This window comes from Aquarana catesbeiana, linkage group LG04, assembly GCF_042186555.1.
Source record: "Aquarana catesbeiana isolate 2022-GZ linkage group LG04, ASM4218655v1, whole genome shotgun sequence".
Taxonomy (NCBI): Eukaryota; Metazoa; Chordata; class Amphibia; order Anura; family Ranidae; genus Aquarana; species Aquarana catesbeiana.
In genome coordinates this window covers 37,410,457-37,423,812 of record NC_133327.1, presented here as the reverse complement: position 1 = coordinate 37,423,812, position 13,356 = coordinate 37,410,457, and the positions used below count along the sequence as shown (strand labels likewise).

Here is a 13,356-nt window from a genome sequence, read left to right as displayed (position 1 = left end):
TTCAACAAAATTCTGGCACCCTTTGTATGGATCATGTCCCTCTGCTGGGTGCCTGCCTGAGCACACAGATTTATGCCTGCACTGTCGGGGTGGAGTGATCTCCTGACCAACAGTGAAGGCATAATTCCAGTGGGGAAGCAGGGTATAAAGCTCCTATTCTTTCGAAGACTATGATTCGAAGACTTGCAATGCAAGTATCTCCCTGCTTTGGCTTTATTCACTCTGTTGATCTGTGCTTTCTTCTGCTGATCCTTGAATATATTGCCCCACCAGTTATCAGATCATGAGTCCACGGGGGGCAGCAGGGGCATAATTAAGAATAGTCTCATTAAGGACCCCTTCACACAGGCCGCTTCAATAACATCACCAGGGGGTCTGTAAGATGACTGGAGCAAAGCGGGGCAGATGACAGGTCTGTGTCTGCTCAATTTTAGCAGAGCAGACACAGACAGACCAAGCTTTGCTCTATGGGTGGCCGGGAGTAAACGGACTACGCTGTCTGTTTTCACTCGACTGCCTCCGATGCACCCAAATGGAAGAGGATGCAGTCCTCCTCCATTTTTTTTTTTAGCAAGCCTGACCAGAACTCAGAGGTAGACAGGTGTAAACAGGCACAAGTCCGTTTACACTCACCAGTGCATAGAAATGCATGGACCTTTCAATCAGGTGCACCTGAAAAACTGACAGGTGGACCCGATTGGATCGCCTGTGTGAAAGGGCCCTTAGCATGCAAATTTGTATGGTGGGGATACTCCCCACCATACTAAGGAGAAAAATGTGCGGGACTTGCTCCCATAATATCAACCTAGCAATCGCCTACAGGTTTTTCTCCTTTTCCAGGCTATGGTGCATCTTCTAAACTCCTGACCATGCCATTGTATGAACTATGTTGTACGTTGCATACTCAAAGGCTGCTGTACTCTATATTCTTTGTTCAACGATCCAACCATCATTCAACTCAGGAGATTGGACACATCTAGTGATGAAATGGGATTATCGTGGGGGGAGAGTGCTGGAGAGTCAGCATATATTGCAGTCAGGGCTGTTTTTTGAAATCTGGGATCTCATCAGTTGAGGCCCACAACAGTTATTATTCCTTAACGTAAAATAAATCTTTTGCTCATTAATGATATATAAAGGAACAAATGAACTTAAAACGTGTTGGGGAGAGATCAAATCCTTTTCTATTGTTCGGAAGGCAACTATTTTCACCACGATACCACCAACAACCCATGGGAAATACCAGCTAGACAGACTGGTTATAAAAAAAGAACAAGTTAGATGTAGACCGATAAAGTAGATCTAAATGAAAGGTCTATTTTATAGGGAAAATCTTAAAATGTGCCTAAGAAGTAGCCTGAAGATGTTAGCTATTTCCTTGAAGTCTACCTGAAAAATTGTGTTGCACTTCCTCCGCTTAGGCTCTCCAGTTTCACAGCTGTAAATGTACAGTGTCAGAACATCCAATACACTGCTGGCCTTTAGTACTAGTCTCATTAGATTTGGTTATGTCACTGCTGGTCTTAGTTTCATAGCTGCAGAGAAAGCTGCAAGTGAAGATTTGTAGCATAAGGATGCGCCTGCCGAATTCATAATGTCAGACCTATATGGAACTATCCAAGAACATACCGTAGTTGGCAGGATTTGAACCTGCGCAGGGAGACCCTAATGGATTTCGAGTCCATCGCCTTTACAACTCAGCCACAACTACACATGGTTCAAGGCCACCTTTGCGACATGGAAAAGGTTAAGTAGAATTGTGAATTGAGGTAAGAATGAGCTTTGTGCCAAATGACTCAGGAGAATTTCAAAAATCAACACATGATTGAAAATGATGATCACAGATCGTAGTCGGCAGGATTTGAACCTGCGCGGGGAAACCCCAATGGATTTCTAGTCCATCGCCTTAACCACTCGGCCACGACTACCTACTAGGGCATACTAGACAGGTTGTTTATAAGCTGAAGAAGTTGTAGGCAAAACTTCCATTGAAGTCACGTGAAGTATAAGGTGAAGATCTAAGCACATATCTTGTGGTGGAGGCAAGTCTTCCATAGTGTTTGAATGACTAAAGAACAGACTGACAAATGCCCACAGAAAGGCATTATACATTCAACTTTTAAAAATATAACTTTTCAGTATTTGTGAAAAACATAGTACCATACGTTCTAAACTTTTGGCTTGTGGCATGAAAAGACTCTGGTCTGGAAACCTGAGGAAATGCTTATATGATGCAAAACCATCCCACTAGAAGTTCTACTACCTGGAGACGGCTAATATCCCTTCATCTTTGCTCTATGTACTCCAAAACAGCTCCAACCTTCCCACACCTGTGTGCTCTGTGTACATTTTAGGTTCAAAACTGCTTTGCAACTTATCCAAACCACTTCTTTAGAGAAAAGCAGACACTTCTGTACTGCAGGCATTCCTAACCTGAAGCAAGAGTGCAGATGTTGTCCATGACAATAACACAAGCCACTTGCAGTACAGGAACCATAACTGCTGAGAGTCATATCTTCATGGGACAATCCAAGAACAGACCATAGTTGGCAAGATTTTAACCTGTGCAGGGAGACCCCCATTTAGACAATCCAAGAACAGACCGTAATTGGCAGGATTATGAAGCTGGAGCAGGGAGACCCCCAAGCTTTGCTCTATGGGTGGCCGGGAGTAAACGGACTACGCTGTCTGTTTTCACTCGACTGCCTCCGATGCACCCAAATGGAAGAGGATGCAGTCCTCCTCCATTTTTTTTTTTAGCAAGCCTGACCAGAACTCAGAGGTAGACAGGTGTAAACAGGCACAAGTCCGTTTACACTCACCAGTGCATAGAAATGCATGGACCTTTCAATCAGGTGCACCTGAAAAACTGACAGGTGGACCCGATTGGATCGCCTGTGTGAAAGGGCCCTTAGCATGCAAATTTGTATGGTGGGGATACTCCCCACCATACTAAGGAGAAAAATGTGCGGGACTTGCTCCCATAATATCAACCTAGCAATCGCCTACAGGTTTTTCTCCTTTTCCAGGCTATGGTGCATCTTCTAAACTCCTGACCATGCCATTGTATGAACTATGTTGTACGTTGCATACTCAAAGGCTGCTGTACTCTATATTCTTTGTTCAACGATCCAACCATCATTCAACTCAGGAGATTGGACACATCTAGTGATGAAATGGGATTATCGTGGGGGGAGAGTGCTGGAGAGTCAGCATATATTGCAGTCAGGGCTGTTTTTTGAAATCTGGGATCTCATCAGTTGAGGCCCACAACAGTTATTATTCCTTAACGTAAAATAGATCTTTTGCTCATTAATGATATATAAAGGAACAAATGAACTTAAAACGTGTTGGGGAGAGATCAAATCCTTTTCTATTGTTCGGAAGGCAACTATTTTCACCACGATACCACCAACAACCCATGGGAAATACCAGCTAGACAGACTGGTTATAAAAAAAGAACAAGTTAGATGTAGACCGATAAAGTAGATCTAAATGAAAGGTCTATTTTATAGGGAAAATCTTAAAATGTGCCTAAGAAGTAGCCTGAAGATGTTAGCTATTTCCTTGAAGTCTACCTGAAAAATTGTGTTGCACTTCCTCCGCTTAGGCTCTCCAGTTTCACAGCTGTAAATGTACAGTGTCAGAACATCCAATACACTGCTGGCCTTTAGTACTAGTCTCATTAGATTTGGTTATGTCACTGCTGGTCTTAGTTTCATAGCTGCAGAGAAAGCTGCAAGTGAAGATTTGTAGCATAAGGATGCGCCTGCCGAATTCATAATGTCAGACCTATATGGAACTATCCAAGAACATACTGTAGTTGGCAGGATTTGAACCTGCGCAGGGAGACCCTAATGGATTTCGAGTCCATCGCCTTTACAACTCAGCCACAACTACACATGGTTCAAGGCCACCTTTGCGACATGGAAAAGGTTAAGTAGAATTGTGAATTGAGGTAAGAATGAGCTTTGTGCCAAATGACTCAGGAGAATTTCAAAAATCAACACATGATTGAAAATGATGATCACAGATCATAGTCGGCAGGATTTGAACCTGCGCGGGGAAACCCCAATGGATTTCTAGTCCATCGCCTTAACCACTCGGCCACGACTACCTACTAGGGCATACTAGACAGGTTGTTTATAAGCTGAAGAAGTTGTAGGCAAAACTTCCATTGAAGTCACGTGAAGTATAAGGTGAAGATCTAAGCACATATCTTGTGGTGGAGGCAAGTCTTCCATAGTGTTTGAATGACTAAAGAACAGACTGACAAATGCCCACAGAAAGGCATTATACATTCAACTTTTAAAAATATAACTTTTCAGTATTTGTGAAAAACATAGTACCATACGTTCTAAACTTTTGGCTTGTGGCATGAAAAGACTCTGGTCTGGAAACCTGAGGAAATGCTTATATGATGCAAAACCATCCCACTAGAAGTTCTACTACCTGGAGACGGCTAATATCCCTTCATCTTTGCTCTATGTACTCCAAAACAGCTCCAACCTTCCCACACCTGTGTGCTCTGTGTACATTTTAGGTTCAAAACTGCTTTGCAACTTATCCAAACCACTTCTTTAGAGAAAAGCAGACACTTCTGTACTGCAGGCATTCCTAACCTGAAGCAAGAGTGCAGATGTTGTCCATGACAATAACACAAGCCACTTGCAGTACAGGAACCATAACTGCTGAGAGTCATATCTTCATGGGACAATCCAAGAACAGACCATAGTTGGCAAGATTTTAACCTGTGCAGGGAGACCCCCATTTAGACAATCCAAGAACAGACCGTAATTGGCAGGATTATGAAGCTGGAGCAGGGAGACCCCCAATAGATTTCAAATCCATCGCCTTACCCACTCGGCCACAACTACAATCATGTCTATATGGCCTACCTTGACCACATGGAAGAGGCTAACTTTGAAGTGCAAGGCTTTGCTTTTTCAGTTCAGGTCTACCACCCGAATGCCCCGAACGCTCTACTGTTCTCGACCCACAGACCATCTTTCACAATTCTGGCACCATTTGTATGGACCATGTGCCTGCCTGAGCACACAGATTTATGCCTGCACTGTCGGGGTGGAGTGATCTCCTGACCAACAGTGAAGGCATAATTCCAGTGGGGAAGCAGGGTATAAAGCTCCTATTCTTTCGAAGACTATGATTCGAAGACTTGCAATGCAAGTATCTCCCTGCTTTTGCTTTATTCACTCTGTAAATCTGTTTGTTGCTCTGGACCCTGAGTCTTGTATCTGACCCGTCCCTCCTGTGATCCATCCATCCTCTCTTTGTCCTGTTTGTTTCCCTTCCCCAGCTGCTGACCTCCCATTGACGACCCTGGCCTGGCTCTGTTTATGATCTCGGTATTTCCCTTACTTGTATATATTTGTTCTGTTATTATTATTATTATTTGTGGGGTTCTGTTTTGTATTGGCTGTGGTGCACTGAGTGATATTGGAGGTGGTTGTGTGATATTTATTCATATGTCTTTAATAAATAATTTATATTTTCACTTATACACGTCTGGGTTTCCTCTGTTGCAGTCCACACAGTTCTGGTCTTATCTGGTACATGACACCACCCTTGTCACTCTTTTTGATGACAACGTCCTTTCTTTTTTGGAGATCATTGAGTGCTCGCCGTTCATCAGTTGTTAAATTGTCACTGTTTTTTTGTATCCAGTTAACTTTTTCTTGTCAAAAGATTTTATTGTGCATACAATAAGGTACTTGACATTAAAGTGAGTACATATTATACAACAAAGGGAATGAAGCTTAGAAGTGTATATTCAAACAGTGTAAATTAAAAGTTGAATTATAAATTTCAATGATATTAATAATACATACAAATGGTATGGGTTATAAGAGGAGTTATATCTTATAGTTAGTAAGAGCTTCAAAATCATAAAGAGAGTAAGTAGAAAAGAAAGGAGAGATAGGAAAAGAAGAAACTAGGAAAAGAATAAGAAGAAGAGTCCGCAGGGTCGAGTCGAGGTCCGGCACATCTACTAAAGTCTATATAATACATCCAATGGTAGTAAAACTTCTTTGTTAAAAGTTGATGGCAAATAATTTCTTATCTATGGATAGCACATTTTTTCAAATTTGGCAAGCGAGTCAGTTTAAAGAGCTGCCATTTTGGCTTAAGTCAAAGTGTTGTTCATTCTATTCACTACCTCCTCCACTATCAATGAAGGGGATCTCCAGGCTCTTGCCAGTGTTTTGTTTCGCTGCAGTAAATAGTTGAATAAGTAATTTAAATTGGGTATGTGTTAAAAATTCTGGCTTTCGATTGATGAGAGCCATTGTAGGGTCGGGGTTGATGGATGTTCCTAACATTTTAGATGCTATAGTAAAGATTTCCTTTCAATAAATTTGTGCTTTGGGGCATGACCACCAAGTATGAAAGTGTGTTCCTAGGTCAGAGCTAGGGATGAGCCGAACACCCCCCGGTTCGGTTCGCACCAGAACCCGCAAACGGACCGAAAGTTCGCACGAACGTTAGAACCCCATTGACGTCTATGGGACTCGAACGTTCGAAATCAAAAGTGCTCATTTTAAAGGCTAATTTGCATGGTATTGTCCTAAAAAGGGTTTGGGGACCCGGGTCCTACCCCAGGGGACATGTATCAATGCAAAAAAAACTTTTAAAAACGGCCGTTTTTTCGGGAGCAGTGATTTTAATGATGCTTAAAGTAAAAAAAAAAAAAGTGAAATATTCCTTTAAATATCGTACCTGGGGGGTGTCTATAGTATGCCTGTAAAGTGACGCGTGTTTCCCATGTTTAGAACAGTCCCTGCACCAAATGTCATTTTTAAAGGAAAAAATCTCATTTAAAACTGCTTGCGGGTTTAATGTCATGTCGGGTCATGGCAATATGGATGAAAATCAGTGAGACAAACGGCATGGGTACCCCCCCAGTCCATTACCAGGCCCTTTGGGTCTTGTATGGATATTAAGGGGAACCCCGCACCCAAATTAAAATAAGGAAAGGTGTGGGGCCACCAGGCCCTATATACTCTGAACAGCAGTATACAGGCGGTGCAAACAAGACAGGGACTGTAGGTTTGTTGTTAAGTAGAATCTGTTTGTAATTTTGAACATTTTTAACGTGTTTAGCTCCAGCCAAAAAATCTTTTCTAAGCTTTTTGGAAAACATAGGGAAGGGTTATCACCCCTGTGACATTTGTTTTGCTGTCTTTCCTCCTCTTCAGAAGATTTCACCTCACTTTTTTGTCCCTCTCCTTCTTGGCCTTCCAGACATACTAATGGCCTGTAGCTGTACTAAGCTGGGATAGAACACCTGTAATTTTCTTCAAGTAGCTTTATATACTGTAACCAGACAAGCCTGCCTGTCAGTAGGAAGATAACAGGAACGGATCTAGCTGAACACTGTGAGCAGGACGCACTGTACTAAATGTAAATAGTCTAGCTGCCTGACCGTGGTACTAATAGGATCAAATAGAACACCTGTAATTTTCTTCAGGTAGCTTTATATACTGTAACCAGACAAGCCTGCCTGTCAGTAGGAAGATAACAGGAACGGATCTAGCTGTACACTGTGAGCAGGACGCACTGTACTAAATGTAAATAGTCTAGCTGCCTGACCGTGGTACTAATAGAATCAAATAGAACACCTGTAATTTTCTTCAGGTAGCTTTATATACTGTAACCAGACAAGCCTGCCTGTCAGTAGGAAGATAACAGGAACGGATCTAGCTGAACACTGTGAGCAGGACGCACTGCACTAAATGTAAATTGCAGGAACGGATCTAGCTGAACACTGTGAGCAGGACGCACTGCACTAAATGTAAATAGTCTAGAAGATAACAGGAACGGATCTAGCTGAACACTGTGAGCAGGACGCACTGCACTAAATGTAAATAGCAGGAACGGATCTAGCTGAACACTGTGAGCAGGACGCACTGCATTAAATGTAAATAGTCTAGATAGAAGATAACAGGAACGGATCTAGCTAAACTGAATACAGTGTATATATATATATGCAACACCTGGGATGCATATATATACACAATACACTGTAAGTGCAGCTAACTGACTGACTGTTCTGCCTAATCTATCTAACTCAAATCAGATGACACTGTCTCTCTCTCTCTCTATCTCTCAGCACACCGGAACACACACTACACAGGGCCGCCGTGCAGGCGGCCTTATATAGTGTGGGGTGTGTACTAAATCCCCTGAGCCATAATTGGCCAAAGCCACCCTGGCTTTGGCCAATTACAGCTCTCTCTACTGACGGCGCTGTGATTGGCCAAGCATGCGGGTCATAGTGCATGCTTGGCCAATCATCAGCCAGCAATGCACTGCGATGCCGCAGTGAATTATGGGCCGTGACGCGCCACATGAATTTAGCGCGAACGGCCCATAACGTTCGCAATTCGGCGAACGATCGAACAGCCGATGTTCGAGTCGAACATGGGTTCGACTCGAACACGAAGCTCATCCCTAGTCAGAGCATCCACGATAAGAATCTGCTGAATAGTTATGCACATATTTCGCTATTCTAACCGGTACAAGGTACCATCTAATTAATACTTTATAATTAGCCTCTATCGCTAGTATTTTGGGGGAGGCTGCTTTGGTTGTTAACCAAATTTGATTCCATTCTGTGGTTTCCAATGTTCGCTCTAAGTCGACCTCCCATTTCTGGACATAAGATGGTTTCTCCATTTCAGGTTTAGCTAATAATTGAACATATAGGACCAAAATCATGCCCCTAGCATGAGGATCATTTTTACAACATTTTTCAAATTCAGTTAATTGAGTCAGTGAAGAGTCTGTGGTTAAAAGAGGCATAAACAAGTTTTTGATCTGGAGGTATCTAAATAACTCTGATTGAGGTAATCCATAGTTATCGCAGAGAGTTGGGAAGGGAATAAAGGACGAGGAGTTTACAAGTTTGTTCATAGTTAGTACATCATGCTTAATCCATGCTCTAAATGATTTAGGTGAGACCCATGCTGGGTAAAATGCAGGGTTTTTATAGAAAGATAGCAGAGGGCTATGCAAAGATTGCAATTGATTTCTGAGTTTGTATTTGTCCCATAGGGAGACAAAATGTTTGGTAATTTTGTTACGTAACCCTCTACGATCCCTCGGTGAAAGCCAAATCAGGTTTGCGATTGATAGGGGTTCAGTCAGCTGCCTCAATTGATACCCATAGAGGGGATTCTTGTTGTGCATGGTATTTATTTAATGATGCTATATGTGCCGCTCTATAGTAAGAAGCAAAATTAGGGCGTCCTAGACCTCCATTCAACTTAGGGAGGTAGAGTGTGTGTTGTTGTGTACGTGGTCTAGAGGAGCCCCATATAAATGTGTTTGCCTTTTTCTGTATGATTCTCAGGTAGTAGGCAGAAATTGGGATTGGTAAAACTCTGAATAAATATAATAATTTGGGTAAGATTGTCATTTTTATTGTACTGATTTTTCCGAACCATGATAAAGGGAGGTGGTTCCAAGATTTCAGCATATTTGTTACATTTTTCAACATTGGAGGGTAATTAGCTGAAAAAAGATCTGAAAAAGATGCAGTAAGATAAATCCATTACATATCTAGGAATTCATCTGTCCAAGTAAAGGGCAAAGTTGAAAGAGATATGTTTAATGCTACACATTTTTTAGGATTAATGAAAAGGCCCAAAAAGGCAGCAAAGTCATCAAGTATTGGCATTAGTTTGGGGCCTGATATTTGTGGTGATGAAAGAAATAGGAGGATGTCATCTGCAAACAGACAGAGTTTTTGATTAAATCCCCCTACCTCAATTCCAGTTATTGTGGGTTCTGATCTGATCCATTGGGCAAGTGGTTCTATAAGAAGGGCAAGCAGCAGGGGTGAGAGCGGGCACCCCTGTCTAGTACCCCTCTCAATGTTAAAGGCCTCAGATTTATAACCTGCATATTTAACATATGCTTTAGGTTTATTATATAATGCTCTGATCCAGTTTGTAAAATTTGGGCCAAAACCCCATTTTTGTAACGTGTATTGCAGGTATGGCCAAGATATGGAATCAAAGGCCTTTTGAATGTCAAGTGAGAGAAAGCAGGAGGGAATGCAACGTGTTTTGGTGATTTGCGCTAAAAGAACAGCTCAGCGTACATTATCACCTGCTTGGCGAGTTGGCATAAAGCCAACCTGATCAGTATTTATAAGTGTGCCAATGAACCTACTAAGACGGGATGCTAAAATTTTTGCAAGAATTTTGATATCTATATTAAGCATTGAAATAGGTCGGTAGTTAGTACAGGAGTATTGTCTGAATGTGGTTTAGGAATCATACATATGATCGCCGTCATGGATTCTTGTCTAAATGATTTATTTTCAAGTAAATCATTGAATGCCTCTGCCAATGTGGGGGAGATAGAGTCTAAAAAGGTACAATAATATAACACAGAATAACCATCTGGTCCTGGTCTTTTGTTAATTTTTAATTCTTTGATGGCCTTTGCTACATCTTCCGCCATGATAGGTACCTCAAGTTGTGCTTTTTGTGAATCATATAATTCAGGTAGATTAATTTGTGGGAAAAAAGAATCTGCTTTGTTTAAATTAAATGTATTTGATTCTGTGTATAGTGCATGTAAGTGGGAATGAAATTTATGAACAATTTTAAGGGGGTTACTTGTATATATGTTTTTAGATAATTTCAGCTTAATTGGTTTAAATTATTTATTTATTGCTCTGAGTGCGCGTGCCAGGTATGTGCCTGGTTTATTACATTTCATGTAGAAGGCATGCCTGGAACGACACAATAATTTATCAGGTGAGTCTGTAAGAAATAGATCATATTCCAGGCATGCCTTCTCTAAGTCATTTTTAGTGTTGGGTTAGGATTATTTTGGAAAGCTAAGAAAAGGGAGTTAAATTGTGTTTCTAATTTTCGTGCAAGATTTCTACATTCTCTTTTGAGTATACCAATCTGTTGCTGAAATATCCCTCTCAGTACCGGTTTGTGAGCTTCCCAGAGTGTTATTGGGGACATTTCTGGACTTTAGTTGAGTGCGAAATACTCTTTCAAGGCTAGTTCAATTTTGTGTCTATATAAGGGGTGTTTAAGTAATATTTCTGGTAGATACCATGTTTTATCGTGTGCTTTAAGTATGGTGGATGCAATGGTGGTTAGGACTGCATTGTGATCAGACCATGGAATGGGGATTATATTTGATGAGAGAATCTCAGGTATCATTCCTGTGGTTAGAAAAATGTGGTCTATACGACTAAATGTTTGGTGAGGGTGTGAAAAATATGTATAATTTCTTTTTGTTGGGTTATTCTCTCTCCAGGAATCAACTAGGTTGTGTTTGGAAAGGAGTTGAGAGAGAGATATTTTAGAGTGATTTCGGGGTGGTGTATATGGTGTTTTGTCCAGAAATGGGAGGAGAACCTGGTTGGAATCACTGCATACAATAATTGTTCCCATTTTATGTGCATTAACTACTTGCAGGAGATGTATTAAGAATGGAATTGGCTGTTTATTTTGGATCATAATAAGAGACCACAGTTACTTCTGTGTCTAAAATGTGTCCTGTGAGGATTAGATATCGTGCTTCCGGGTCTTTTAGAGTGATTTCGGGGTGGTGTATATGGTGTTTTGTCCAGAAATGGGAGGAGAACCTGGTTGGAATCACTGCATACAATAATTGTTCCCAGTTTATGTGCATTAACTACTTGCAGGAGATGTGTTAAGAATGGAATTGGCTGTTTATTTTGGATCATAATAAGAGACCACAGTTACTTCTGTGTCTAAAATGTGTCCTGTGAGGTTTGGATATCGTGCTTCCGGGTCTTTAATTACCAAATGGATTGTGAATGGAATGCTACTAGATTTCCGCGTTGTTTGGTATTAGCCGAGGCAGTAAATACTTGTGGATAGGATGAACTAAAAAATGTAGGCGTTGAGTTTATTGTAAAATGAGTCTCTTGGATGCACACAATGTGCGCATTCTTTACTTGGAATGATCTAAATGCTTTAGTACGTTTCTGTGGTACATTGAATCCCTGTACATTCAGGGATAAAATGTTTAAGGGAGCCATGGCAGCCGAGTCAGTACTTACCAAATATTCTAACGTGACAGTCTCTCGACTCAACCCATACGGACTTGAAAAGGGATAAGAGTAAAAAAAATCCTGTGTAATCTAGTTTAGGAAAAAAGAAAAAGACAGATAAAATTTCATTACATAAGTTTGATAATAGAATACAGAGGTGTTCAGAATTTGCCCGTGATGAGGGGTAAAACCCCTCAACAGGGGACCGGAGGCCTTCATCGAGCCCCCCCATATTAAGTGAGGGGATCCGAGGAAGACTAGGTGAGGCACACGGGACTTCTGTGTACAGGAGAACCACTTTGTAAAAAGAAAAAATAACATCACTAGGATGTATGGTTATAGCCCTTAAGGCTTAATGAGAATATTATCTATGTTTTCAGGAAAAAAATAACGCTTGAAAAATAGAAGTTGTTAAATTCCTGTGATATTTAGGAAGCTATCTAGTCTGAAAAAGTAAAAAGGATATGTCTTATAACTAGTATTTAGACTACTCCAAAACTTTGTTTCTTTAATCTAAGTAAATAAATCAACTATAGAAGTAAAATTATATCATTTCAGACATGACTAGGTCTTCTTTTGATGATATTTGTATGCAACTCAAGGTTGCAAATAATAGATAAGGAGAAATACTTTTAACCAATCTGCTTAGGAGAAAAGAAGAAGAAACTTGGTTTCAAATTTTGGAAGTAAATATATAACTGATAAGAATGATGTTCTCATATGATTTTGCTCAGCATACTCAGATGACATCTGAGTAAAGGATTTACCTTAGCCCACTTTATATTTCATTTATTAGAATGAAAATATGGGATTTAGATAATGGACAAATGAGCATATTTAATGAGTCCAATATACTGTGGTTTTATTGGGAATATATTCTGTTGTTAACATATATTCGTATTTCTGGAAAATAATTTCCCAGTCTATTGGATCATCTTTTGGCCCTGTGTAGGGGATATAAAGCAACCCCTCTTATATGGATGATGATGTCCATTTTTCCCACTACAGGGGATGAGTTTGGTATGGAGGGAGTTAAAGGTTATGAAATTCTTGTGAGATTTAGGAAGTGTAGTCTATCTAGTCTGAATAGATAAAGGGGATTTGTCATGTAATAAAAACTTAGACTATTCTAAAACTTTGTTTCTATAATCTATATAAACAAATCAACCATAAAAGTAAAATTGTATCTCTTCAGTCATGACTGTGACTCCTTATTTGTTTGATATTAGTGTGTAACTCAAGGTTGTTAATAAATAAGGAGGGATACTTTTAACCATTCCGTT

The 13,356-nt window shown here is 40.5% G+C and overlaps 4 non-coding genes across 4 annotated transcripts; all 4 read right to left on the bottom strand.

Moving 5' to 3' along the window:
* Positions 1-1,629: 1,629 nt before the first annotated feature.
* Positions 1,630-1,711, bottom strand: TRNAS-CGA (transfer RNA serine (anticodon CGA)). Its single transcript has one exon. It is a non-coding gene; the product is annotated as a tRNA-Ser (tRNA).
* A 135-nt stretch (positions 1,712-1,846) lies between these two features.
* On the bottom strand, positions 1,847-1,928 carry TRNAS-AGA (transfer RNA serine (anticodon AGA)). Its single transcript has one exon. It is a non-coding gene; the product is annotated as a tRNA-Ser (tRNA).
* Positions 1,929-3,818: 1,890 nt separating this feature from the next.
* On the bottom strand, positions 3,819-3,900 carry TRNAS-CGA (transfer RNA serine (anticodon CGA)). Its single transcript has one exon. It is a non-coding gene; the product is annotated as a tRNA-Ser (tRNA).
* A 135-nt stretch (positions 3,901-4,035) lies between these two features.
* On the bottom strand, positions 4,036-4,117 carry TRNAS-AGA (transfer RNA serine (anticodon AGA)). Its single transcript has one exon. It is a non-coding gene; the product is annotated as a tRNA-Ser (tRNA).
* Between the last annotated feature and the right edge of the window lie 9,239 nt (positions 4,118-13,356).